Source organism: Chelonia mydas, chromosome 1 (assembly GCF_015237465.2).
Source record: "Chelonia mydas isolate rCheMyd1 chromosome 1, rCheMyd1.pri.v2, whole genome shotgun sequence".
NCBI lineage: Eukaryota > Metazoa > Chordata > Testudines > Cheloniidae > Chelonia > Chelonia mydas.
The window spans coordinates 209087603-209100970 of record NC_057849.1 but is presented as its reverse complement, the minus strand read 5'-3'; the positions used below and the strand labels follow the sequence as shown (position 1 = coordinate 209100970).

The window sequence follows — 13368 nt, the reverse complement described above, 5'->3', positions numbered from 1 at the left end:
TCTTAGTCATCGGATCCGCACCAAATACCTTCCAGTTTTCTAGAATGCACTCTAGGGGCGTACACTGTGCCCTAACCCCTGAGCTCTGTCCCTGTCCCATACCTACAGGGTAACTCTGGGCGTCCCCAGGTTCCAACAGAGCATACAATCCGGATTTCAAAAGGTTCCTACCTTATCCAAGGGACCAGTTCTTCACTGTTGTCCACCACAATTGCTTCTCCACTGTATGAGTGCGTTGCACCGTTGTGCCCTCCGGGGTCGATCAAATCGCGTCTCCTCCGAGGCCCCGGTGAACTCACCGGTGCGCACTGGGCGTCGGTTCTCGCCGCAATCCTCGACCTCCAGGAGGGGTCCGGGCAAGGCTAAATTGCAGCCTCGTGCCCACCCAGGGACGCCAAAAGCTGTTGCCGGCACCCAGTGCCGAGAGGCTGAACAACAGCTTGAGCTGGTTCGTTACCCGGTGTGCTACACCCAATAATCACAACGGGGTGGAGAAGCAGAAAAGTTTATTTGCAGCTGCAAAAAAAAGGTACAGGGAGAATAAAATCTCAAATCCTGCACCCAGAGCAGGAAGTTACACAGGCTTTTATACATCCTTTTTCCCAGCATACTTATCCAATAGCAAGCTGCCCCAAGTATCCATATAGCCAGCCAATCCAGTTCCCAGCTAGTTCCCTGATTCTCTGTATCATTTGTTAAACTATACATAAAGCTGCTTTATTCAGCATTGTTCTTCCATATCTGCCTGGTTTGGCCTTGCTTAGTTTCAGGCAGTTTGACTCTGCAACATATTGTTGCAGATTCTCAGCAGAACTGCTGTGTGTGCCTCCAGGCGGGGGGGGGCCAAGGACACTTGGGCCTAGTACGCAGAGCTGCTGTGAGTGCCTCCAGGCGGGAGGGGGGGGGGCCAAGGACACCTGGGCCTAGTGCGAGGGGGCTTCATCGACACTCGTGGTCTTCCATCCCCTCGAGTTACCTAGTGGCCATGCCCCAGTGTCCCCAACATATGTGTGCAAAATTTGAAATTCTACTAAGTAGTTTCACACTTTAAATGCTGCTCATTGCTGACAAGTCCAGGACCACATTAACATCCTTGCTGTGGGGAAAAAGCAAGTAGTAATCAACACCACCCTCCAGTATACTGAACTTCTGCAAATCAAGAAAGCTGAAAAACGTTGGCTAAGCTATTCTCTTTCATCAGGGTTTGCTATTTGAAGTCAATAGGATTTGTGCTCTGAAGTCACTTAGGTAATGGGGGCGGGGGGGAGAAGAGAAAGGACAAAAAACCTTGGGTGCCTAAATATGGGTTTAGGAGCCTAACTTCAGGTGGCTATTTTTGAAGATGTGGGCCTGTGTACAGAAAAAAGTTCACAATAGCTTTGATAATGTATTGGAAGTTAATCAAGACTGGATGCCTTTATGAAAGACATGCTTTAGTCAAATATAAGTTATTGAGCTCAATACAGGGATAACAGGATGAAAGTTAAGGGCTTCTGACATACAGGTGCTCAGACTAGATTAGAGTCTAGTGGTCCCTTCTGGCATTAAACTCTATGAATCTATGAACTTTAACTGCCATGATAGTCTTAATTATGGCAGACTATTCATGTGAGTAAAATTACCTGCTTATGTGTTTTCATGATTATGGCCTTAATTGTCAATATTTTGTTTTGCCTCTTAGAAATTTTGTAAAATTCTATTGACTCCCTACCAATACTGCCTATTAAAAAAACAAACCCACATTATTTATCATTTGCTTTATTATAAATTTTCATCTCAACTTGGCATAGTACAAATGTTTCTATTGGTGTTACAAAGTATCAGTTAAATTAAATCACTTCTTTAAAAATCAAATGATTTGAAATTACTCCAGACTGGGCCAGGGAGGCTTGGCAGAATTCAATTTTTATGTTTGACATTTTGACAACCTCAATTTTTATTTTAAGGATTTTTATCTATTTTTAAAGTTTGTTGCCCAAAATTATGGAATTTAAGCAATTTTTATTTGAATTTTCATAGTTGTGGGAAATTAAGGGTGTGTAGCACACAATAAGTTAATGACACTAGATGTTGAGATTCCAAATAGTAAAGCTTCATTTATTTTTAACAAGCCTAATTTAAGAGTGGAAATCAGAGAATTTTACCCAAAAAGTCTTCAGATCCCACAGCTAGGAGGCTTGAGCTTAAAAAGAAAATTGTAGGCCTTTTGTTACAGGTACAGGAAAGCATAATTATTTGCTAGGGCCAGCAGAGGAGTCCCTGGCCATCCCGTTGCTGAACAGCTCTGGCTCAGGGGCAGCGAATGATGCTCCATACTCCCAGCTGGTGAAAGAATCAGCAGGGTTGCAGGGTGCTCCTTACATGGCTGCAGGAGCAAGAATACGGAATCCGTGTGGATACAAAATGCAGAGGAGTTTGGAATCCTGGCCTGTTGGAGCAGAGACCATCACAGTCCTGGCTGGGGAGAAGGATGAGTCCCCAACTGTGGTGAGGACCCCTGCTGCTGAAGAACTCCAGCCTGAGGGAGGTGGCCAGTCCACCATGTTCCTGGTCTTTGAGTGAGTGCGTAAGTGGGGCCAAGGATACATGCTGTGGGCTCAGGATACTGGATCCCTGCAGGCACTAGGAGCATAGGAGCTAGTGCACATTGATTTCTGTTTCAGGCGAAATTGATGTTTACTGACAACAATTTAAATCAAATCCTTCCAAGCCTAGTAGTGGGCTGACTGTCAATGGGAAGAACTCATATCCACTGGGAAGAAAGTAACTGAATCTTTTCCCCCCGCCATGCTTGTGACTGTTCAGGCATTTGTATAAAGGTTCCTTAGCAGGGACAGAAGGATCTGAATTATTAGATAGGGATAGGGTGTGTAATGAGGAGCAAGGGCCTGTTCAGACAGGGACATATGAGGCCAACTGCCAGTGCAGAAGGACCTTAGATCCTTAGGTGTTATACTTAAGCCTAACATTAACAGAAGGGGAAGAGAAATGGAAGGAGGCATCTGGAGACTCACCTCCCTTTGAGCCAGTACCATAATCCCAGCATGCGGAAGGGAAAGTCAGAGAGAGTTAGTGATCTACTGTGGTGGGGAACTAGTTCAGGAGCACTCTGAAGAAGTGCCCTTGCCTATGGGGTGAGGAAGCTCTTTGTAATATAGTTTGAAACCTTTGTAGGACAGTGTTTGGCTCTTCTAGCTGGGATGTGGTTCATTAGGAAAGGGTGCCAGCAGAGGCATCCACAGGGTTCAGAGAAGTGAAGCTGGAAAGTGGGCTAGGCCCAGCTGCTCCTATCACTGGAGAGATCCTGAGCGCTACTGCTGCTGTGCTCCCTTGAACCCAGTGGGAAGTGGTCAAGTGCAGTCACAGAGAAGTGGCAATGCCAAAGGCCAGTGGAGTAGCTGCTTCTGTAGCAAAATTTACAACCATGGCTAGTGGGTGCTAGACAGGAAGAAGGAGTCTGAGAGGGCTTACAGGAGAGAATTGTTAAAGAAGTGAGGTAGGACAGAAAGGAGAGAATACATCACTGCAGAGCCTATGAGCAGTAAGATGGATATAGAGCTAGACAAGCTCTGAAGGGGCAGTGGGTGGGTGCTATACAAATGTGCATGAAGCTGCCTCTAGAATGTAATGTGAGCATGGCTACCTGGCGGTTCCTGAATACTATCAATATTTTCTACTGCATTACTGCTAACCATCATAAGAGACAGACAGATCTGAGACTCCCAAATGGATTACTCCATGTTGGCTGGTGCTTAGATAGAAATGTGTTAAATGATTTATAATTACCTTACTTTGATCCTGATATCTGAAATTCTTCTTTGAATGCTGTCCCTGTGGGTGCTCCACTCTAGGTGTCGGTGCGTCCCAACACAGTTGATCAGAGATTTTCGGTAGCAGTGCCTGGTCGGGACGCAGGCGCTCAGTTGGTATCTCCCGTCTCGTTGGAATCTTCCTGAGCGCCTGCGACCCGCATCCCCCTCAGTTCCTTCTCTACTGTCCCCGACTGAAGATGGGACTCAGGGCAGTGCTACTTCTCTTCCCTGGTCTTTGTAGGCAAAAAGAAACAAAGAATATAGAATTAGTTATTAGTTACATCCCAGTTGTTTCCCTTCCTTTAGTGTAGTTACAGAGTTACTTAGTTTAAAAAGCAAAAAAACAAAACTTTTCGCTTCAGGCTTGTCTCCTGGTGAGACACTCTCCCTGCCATTTCTAGTTCACAATGCCAGGGGCTTCAGGATTCAAGAAGTGTGTTTCCTGTCAGGACTCCATGCCATGGTCTGATGGGCACTCACACTGTGTGAAGTGCCTCGGGGAAACCCACATTCCCGTAAAGTGCCTCCGCTGTACAAGCCTCAAGTCAAGGACTTGGCGTGACAGGGACCTGCGGCTTAAAATGCTTCTGATGGAAAAATCCCTGCAGCCGCTTTCGGAGATGGGGAAAGTTAAACCTGCTCCTACACACTCCCCAGCCAGATCCGAACCAATGCGGAGCGTTGCTTCACCCTCTCTGGAACAGAGGCAAGAAGCACAGCAGTCTCATGGGAGAGACTCTGACAAGGGTAAAGGGTCTCCCACGAGATCCTTACCCTCTGTGTTGACAGCGCCACAGGCAGGTGCCTCAGCTTTTTCTAAAGCCTCAGCCGCGGCTCCCACAGACCGCAGGGGCAGGAACCAGACCTCCCCTACCGGGAAGGTCTCCGCAGCACCGAGTTCCTCAGCACTAAAAATAGCCCCGGTGCCGGCTGTGCACTCTGCCCCATTGCCAACAAGGACATCAGCACCGACCCTCTCCCCGCTAAAAATAGCCACGGTGCCAACTGCGTGCTCTGCCCCGGTGCCGGGAAGAACGTCGGCACCGAGCCTGCCTCCTGCCCCAGCACCAGCAGCGGACCCCCTGCAGGGCACCTCCAACAGACCCGCGGCACTGCTGACACTTTCACTTGCTAATGCACTAGAAAGAGCACAGTCCAGGCTTAGTGCAGCCCAGGGAGCAGGAGCAACAGTTCCTCACTCAATGTGACCCCTCAGTGCCACCTGAGCCTAACTCTCCACTCCTGGATACACAGGGCTCACTCTTCGAATAGCCACTCTCTCCACCTGAACTGGCTACCTTCACTGACAGCGAACCTAATATACAGCTGCAGGAGGAGTTCTCCCCACCTGCCTCTCCTCCTCCACTGGACCCTCCTCCACCTCAGGCTATGGTCCACAGCCACCAGCCTCAGTTTCCCTACTCCACCTCTCCATGGACGGCACCTGGGTTCTCCTACCCTATGCCCTGGCCCCAATGGTACCCTTGGCCACATCCTGCTACCACTCATCCTCAAACCTCTTCCACGAAACCACTGCCTGCTTCTGTGCCTCTATCTTCAGCTCCGTCCACTTCTAGAGTACCAGAACCTCGTCCTGAGAACGGGAGCTACGAACCATATCCTGACTCACTGAACCCTAATTCTCTATCTGCTCCAGACGGAGCCCTCTCCCCCCCCCCACCTGTACAGAATGTGGATAACTGTAAACAATTTCAAGAGCTTTTCAAGAGGGTGGCACTCAGTCAAGACATCCCCCTAGAAGAGGTTCAGGAGACACAACACAAACTCCTCAGAATCCTTCAACCCTCTTCACCCTTAAAGATTGTGCTCCCTATAAATGAAGCACTCCTGGAACCAGCTGACACACTCTGGCAAACTCCAACTTCTTTATTACCTACCTGCAGAAAGGTCAAATGTAAATACTATGTTCCTGCTAAGGATGCTGACTTCCTATTTTCTCACCCACAACCTAACTCTCTCATCATGGATGCAGTCGCACAAAGGACGAAACAGCCACAATATCGGCCCACCCCACAAGACAAGGACCTTAAACGCCTTGACATCTTGGGACGCAAGGTTTACACGTCTTCTACTCTACAATTCAGGATTGCAAACTACTCTGCACTCCTCGCCAGCTATGACTTTGATAACTACAATAAACTTTTTGAATTTGCCTCCTACATTCTGGGGGATAGGAGAGCGGACTTTAAATCAATTCTGATAGAGGGCCAATTGATTTCCAGAATGGCCCTACAAGCCTTTTTAGACACGGCGGGCACAGCAGCCCGTGCTACTGCAACTGCTGTGGTTATGCGCAGATCTTCATGGCTTTCTGCATCTGGCATCCCTAAAGATCTGCAGACCAAAGTGGAGGACCTCCCCCTTTGATAAAGACAAACTGTTTTCCAAATAAAACGATGAACTACTTCACACTATGAAAGATTCTAGAGCGACACTACGCACGCTAGATATTCACCCATCTCTTCCCAGGAGACAATAATACCAACCTTACCAAAGACCGCGCACACAACATTATCGGCCTCAACCCAAACCATATGACATAAATAGGAATTGCTCTAGACCCCCTAAGCACAGACAAAATCAAGCTCAAGCAACCACCTCCCACCCATCCGGGAATAAACAACAATTTTGAAACGTTGGTCAAGGATCTGCGCGACCACCCCTTGATTCCACAGCCTACTTGCCCATTTGGCCACCACCTCCAGAGTTTCCAACATGCCTGGCAGCGGATTACACAGGATCGCTGGGTCCTGGAAATAGTTCAGTCCGGTTACTCTATCCCATTCATATCCTATCCTCCTATCCTTCCCCCTTTCTCTTCAGGGACCCCTCTCATGAGCACCTACTTCACGGAGAAGTGGCTTACCTTCTCCAGCTAGGCGCAGTGGAACCTGTGCCGATGCAACATTGAGGGAAAGGGTTCTACTCCCATCACTTCCTGACCCAGAAAAAGACTGGGGGATGGAGGCCTATACTAGATTTACGCCAACTGAACACATTCGTGAGGATACAAAAATTCAAGATGGTCACACTGGGCACAATAATTCCTGCACTGGATCAAGGGGACTGGTTCACAGCCCTCGACCTACAGGACGTTTATTTTCATATATCAATTCATCCAGCTCACAGACGCTTCCTACGATTCAATCGGTCACGACCATTTTCAATACAGAGTTCTTCCTTTTGGCCTCTCCACAGTGCCAAGAGTCTTTTCCAAAACTCTGGCCGTGGTCATGGCTCACCTCCACAAACATGGGATCATGTTTTTCCCCTACCTGGACGATTGCCTCATCAAGGGCAATTCCTATGGTGAGACACTTCAAGCTACCCATTTCGCCATCTCCCTCTTTCACAGCCCAGGCCTCCAAATAAACATCCAAAAATCCACCCTGACACCTACACAACAGATTGAGTTCATTGGAGCTCATCTTGACTCAATCCAGAGCAGAGCCTCGCTCCCATATCACAGATTCCTTGCTATGACGCAGCTCATGCTCATTCTCTCTATTCGTCCCAGGACACAAGCAAGAATCTGTCTACAGCTCCTTGGTCACATGGCAACCACCACCTTTGTGGTCCAGTATGCCAGGCTACACATGAGATGTCTTCACGGCTGGCTCAATTCCAATTTTAAACCCAACAGACACACCTTAGGGATGCTGCTAACTCCTCCTCCCAATGTTCTAGCTTCCCTACATTGATGGACAAGACCAGAAAACCTCTGCAAGGGGGTTTCCTTCCAGCAACGATCCCCAATGCTCATGCTCACCACAGATGCTTCCCTAATTGTCTGGGGAGCACATCTAGGGGGACACAGGGCACAAGGCCGATGGTCCGCATCAGAGACACACCTACACATAAATCTCTTAGAGCTCAGAGCAGTGAGGCGAGCATGACTTCACTTTCTTCCCCTCATAAGATACAAATAGATTTGTTCTTTAACAGACAACTTACCATGTATGTACTATATCAACAGACAAGGGGGAGCCCGATCACACTCCCTTTGCATGGAAGCCATCCGACTATGGAATTGGTGCATACAACATCAAATACAAATAATCATTTCCTACCTACCAGGCTGCCACAACACTACTGCCAACGCACTCAGCAGACACTTCTCAACAGAACACGAACGGGAACTGCATCCCACAATACTTCAACAGCTCTTCTCCCTCTGGGGTATCCAGTCAATAGACCTCTTTGCCACAACCCAGAACCAAAAATGTCGGCTGTATTGCTCCAGAGTGGGACTCGGGACTGCATCCCTAGGAGACGCGTTCCTCATCCTGTGGAACAACTCTCTCTCCTCTCCGCTGTCCCACCAATCCCTCTGCTACACAGGGTTCTTCAGAAGATCATAGACGACAAGGCCTGGGTCATCCTTATTGCCCTGGCTTGGCCGAGACAGACGTGGTATCCTTACCTACTCCACATGTCCTCCCATCATCCACGGGCTCTCCCCAACAGGCCAGATTGTCTTTCCCAGGATAACGGATGGGTTCTTCACCCCCAGCTCCAAAAGCTCCACCTGATAGCCTGATTCCTTCACGGTTCCAAACCCATGAACTAGCCTGTTCCAAGCAAGTCCGATTCATCCTCCTGCACAGTAGAAAAGACTCCACTCATAAAACTTACCTGCAGAAATGGAAGCGTTTCGCCCTCTGGTGCTCACGTAATCACTTAACGCCCAATACAGTGACCCTCCCTAACATTCTAGACTACATCCTGAAACTAAAACAGGACGGACTTTCGCTCAGCTCCATCAAAGTACACCTGGCAGCGCTTACCACCTTCCACGACCTGTTAGATGGTTATTCACTCTTTACCCACCCCACCATAAAACGATTTCTCACGGGCCTGCAAAATCTCTACCCTGAAATTTACCCAACAGCAGCTACATGGAATCTGAATCTTGTTCTTCACATTCTCATGAAACCTCCATTCGAGCCTTTGGCTACCTCCTCTCTTCTCCATATGTCCATTAAGGTAGCTTTCTTAGTTGCAATATCAGCAAGGAGAGTAGGTGAAATAAGTTCCCTAATGGCCCATCCTCCCTTCACAATCTTCTCCAAAGACAAAGTCACTCTGAGACCACATCCTAAATTTCTCCCTAAGGTAGTATCCACCTTAACCAACCGATATACTTGCCTACTTTTTATCCCAAACCTCACAAGAGTCCACACGAGGCATCCCTGCATACTCTCGACGTCAGGCGAGCAATCGCCTTTTACTTAGGCAGGACTAATCCATTTCGTAAATCTCCACGACTCTTTGTCTCCATCACCAAAACATAGAAAGGTTCGGCTATCTCTAAACAACGTCTGTCCAAGTGGATCTCTGACTGCATCGGATCCTCTTACCATATTCAAAATATTCAACCGCCCAAAGGCATTAGAACTCATTCCACTCGAGCTATGTTGACATCCTTTGCCTTCCTACATAACATACCCATTTCTGACATCTGTAGAGCAGCTACATGGTCATCTGAACACACGTTTGCCAAACACTATGCTATTATGCAAGATACCATGTCAGACACCATAGTAGGCCATACAGTACTCTCTGCCGCATCTCCAAAGTCCCACCGACCAAAGTGGGTACTGCTACACTTTCACGTAGAGTGGAGCACCCACGGGGACAGCATTCAAAGAAGAAGGGGAAGTTACCAATCTTGCAGTAACTGAAGTTCTTCGAGATGTGTGTCCCTGTGGGTGCTCCACTCCCCATCCTCCTCCCCTCTACTTTGGAGTACTAGTATAATCGCTCCACGGTAGAGAAGGAACTGAGGGGGGTGCAGGACACAGGCACTCAGGAAGATTCCAATGAGACGGGAGATAGCAACTGAGCGCCTGCGTCCCGACCAGGCACCCACAGGGACACACATCTCGAAGAACTTCAGTTACTGCAAGACGAGTAACTTCCCCATATATTTAAGTATTGAATCTCCGATGGTGAATTACAAATCTCAGATGGTTGATTACATAGGCGATGCATGGGGGGGCATGCAAGATCAAGTGCCCCCCAGATTTCTGCTCAGCCTCCCAAGGGGGAGAAGGAGAGGGGCTCTGTCCTTCTCCTGCTGCGCCTACCTCCTGGCACATTTGGTCCCTGGCTCTGGCTGCTGGGCCCAGGCTGGGACGGAGTTGCTGCCTCTGTGCAGTGAGGCGGCTGCTTTCAAGAACCCAGCTGGGCAGGCAGTGGTAGCCTGCCCCCTCTGCTTCCTGCCTGGACTCAGCTGCTGGGGACAGGGGCTGAGAAAGCCGAATCTCCCCTCCCGCCGGCACATTTCTGGGTCACTCGGCCTCTGCCCATAGCAGCTGGGTCCAGGCGGGCTGCTGCCACCTCCCCAACCAGGCTCTTTCTGGCAGCTGCTGCATTTCACAGAGGCAGCACCCTGGAGCAGCCACCCTCAGCCGGCGTGGGTAGCGGTTCCATCCCACTCCCCGTCTGGGCTCGGCTGCCAAGGGGAGCAGCCAAACATGCTGGAAGGAGGTGCTGTGGGAGAAAGACAGAGCCCCTTCCCCTCCTCCCTGCAGGTAACTGGTGGGACAGTAAGAGCATGGAGGTCACCAGGCTGGGCACAGGGCAGGGGGTTGCTGGGGAAGGTACCAGGAGCAGGTTTCTTGGTCTCTTCTCAGCCAGAGGTATGGGCATTGCCCGTGCCCACACCTCTCCTACTGAGGTGTCTGCGAGCTCCAGGGAGAAACTGGTGCTGTGAGTCTCCCTGGACTCTGGATGGCCCCAGCCCTGGAGCCAGTGAGATTAGCTGCCCTGTTCCATGGACATGCGGCTGGAAGTTCCTCCCAGAAGCAATGTGGAATGGTGTCATAAATATAAAGGGAAGAGTAAACACCTTTAAAATCCCTCCTGGCCAGAGGAAAAAACCCTTTCACCTGTAAAGGGTTAAGAAGCTAGGATAACCTCGCTAGCACCTGACCAAAATGACCAATGAGGAGACAAGATACTTTCAAAAGCTGGAGGGGGGGAGAAACAAAGGCTCTCTCTGTCTGTGTGTTGCTTTTCCCGGGAACAGAAAGGGATGGAGTCTTAGAACTTAAGTAATCTAGCTAGATATGCATTAGATTCTGTTTGTTTAAATGGCTGAGAAAATAAGAAAATGTGCTGAATGGAATGGATATTCCTGTTTGTGTCTTTTTGTCATTTAAGGTTTTGCCTAGAGGGATTCTCTATGTTTTGAATCTAATTACCCTGTAAGGTATTTACCATCCTGATTTTACAGAGGTGATTCTTTTACTTTTTCTTCTATTAAAATTCTTCTTTTAAGAACCTGCTTGCTTTTTCATTGTTCTTAAGATCCAAGGGTTTGGGTCTGTGGTCACCTATGCAAATTGGTGAGGATTTTTATCAAGCCTTCGCCAGGAAAGGGGGTGTAGGGTTTGGGGAGGATTTTTTGGGGAAAGATGTTTCCAAGCGGGCTCTTTCCTGGTTATATATCTGTTAGATGCTTGGTGGTGGCAGCAATAAAGTCCAAGGGAAAAAGGAAAATAGTTTGTACCTTGGGGAAGCTTTAACCTAAGCTGGTAAAAATAAGCTTAGGAGGTTTTCATGCAGATCCCCACATCTGTACCCTAGAGTTCAGAGTGGGGAAGGAACCTTGACAAATGGTCTCATCTCCCTACCCCCACCCCACTCTTTACATTGTGCCCCCCAGTGTCAGGAGGCATGAGTCATCTATGGCAGATTATTTATTGTTTGCTTTGACTTCCTTATTTTCTTGGGATCAGTCACTCAAATCACATTGCTGTTTCTGATTCCATGTCTGAAACAGGTAAATAGCAAATGATGAGCAACAAATAACATTTTTGAACAAATAATCTTGTGTGGTAAGACTGATGACTTTCAGGACTTGTCAGTATTTTTAGAAGTAGAACAACCACTTGAATACTTCTTAACAAATAAGATGACCCTACAAGTATCAGTGACATGAACTTGCCATGCTTATTTGGAGTTTATTGTATTATTCAGCCACCTCCAGTCATACATAACCCTGTAGTCTTAATCTGCCTGTTAATTTGATAAATATAGCAGGCATACTTTAAATTGTGGGAGACTCATGTTTATAATCTCAATGATTTCTGTAGCAAATGTGCTTGGTTTCTACCTAAAACTGCCAGTAATACAAACTCTGCATCAAGTTATGTTCCTTTCCTCCCACACATCATCTTGCCTGCTCTTCAGCAGAACGATGCTGCAAGGAGAACTTCTGCAACCTCTTCCCCTACCAGGATCCTGATGCTGGTTGTTCTCCTGCTGTTCCAAATGCCATGCAGGAAGGTACTTCAGCTGACGGGACCAGCCTCTCCTCAGAAAGCACACAGCAGGACCTCAATACCTGCCCAACTGAATCTCTCAATATTACTCACCCAGATCAAGGAGAACCATCTAGCAACACTGCTGATATGACTGAAGCCCATCCAATGGAGGGAGAAGAAAGGGAGAATGATTGCATCTACCTTAAGTATCGCCTCCCTATGTATCTCTGCCCTACCTGCTATCTAGTCCAAGGATTCCAATACCTTGATAATCTTAGCAGACACCTGAAGAGAATCTATAGCAGGAGGATTGCCTTCTGGTGTGCCTTCTGCGACCTGCCTTTCAAGACGCAGAAGAAATGTAAGTCATATCAAGTCACCTGCAAAGGACATCTCACACCAGAAGAGGCCAACTCTAACAGACTATGTTGTCCCCACCGCATCTCTGTTTCAAATGCAGAAACGCTGAGTGCTCTACCTCTGACTTCCAACTATCCTAATACTCCGGTACTGCATACCAGCCAACTCCCCCAGAGCCAGTATACAAAAAGGTGGTCCAAAAATTTACTGATGGAAGGACTACCCCTGTCCCTGGGACCACCGAACAGGATGCTACCATTGAAAGAAGTGCTGCCTCAAAGATCCCTATACTGGACCCTGCCAGTAGGAGGATTGGCACCTTCTCCCAGTTTACTCAAGGTAACTCCATCTCCAGACAGCATAGATCATCCTCACAGAATGTCCAGCACAACACCATCATCAGAAGGGTCAGTGCCCCCTGTAGGTAACTTCATGGGATCCTGTCATCGGAAGGGCTAGCACTACCTCACAGGTCACCCAGCAAGACCCAACCAGTGGAGGAGCTGTTTCCACTGCTAGGATCACACAATGGGACTTCATCCCTAGACAGACCCACATGGCCTCCAAGACCACCCAACAGGACCTTGCCCCCAGAAGGTCTCTTGCTACATCAAAGACAGACAGAACAGAACTCATCCACAAAAAGACCAGAGTCATACCAGAAACTTCCAAGCAAGACTGCATCCTTAAAAGGACCAGTACAAATGCCTCCAAGACTGTTCTTTCTAAAAGGACCGGTGCAGCCCTAAAGTCTGTAAGGGAAGAAAAGAGGCTACAGGCTAATTCCACAGCAATTTTACAGTTTGAGCCTGCGGAGATTGAGCAACCAGAGGAGCAGCAGCTTACGGTGAGGGCCGCCACCCCATGGCAAGCTGCTTGGAAGGAGGAGGTAGCAACAACAG

At 48.3% G+C, this 13368-nt stretch overlaps 1 long non-coding RNA gene across 1 annotated transcript in view; it reads right to left on the bottom strand.

The window, feature by feature from the left end:
* Positions 1-1467: 1467 nt before the first annotated feature.
* The window catches only part of LOC122465927, a 32190-nt gene continuing 20289 nt past the window's right edge, over positions 1468-13368 (bottom strand). Inside the window, exons 2-3 of the long non-coding RNA XR_006291083.1 lie at positions 3787-4045; positions 1468-2428 (exon numbers count right to left, since the gene is read on the bottom strand). This is a non-coding gene — a long non-coding RNA (uncharacterized LOC122465927). The remainder of the gene's footprint in view (positions 2429-3786; positions 4046-13368) is intronic.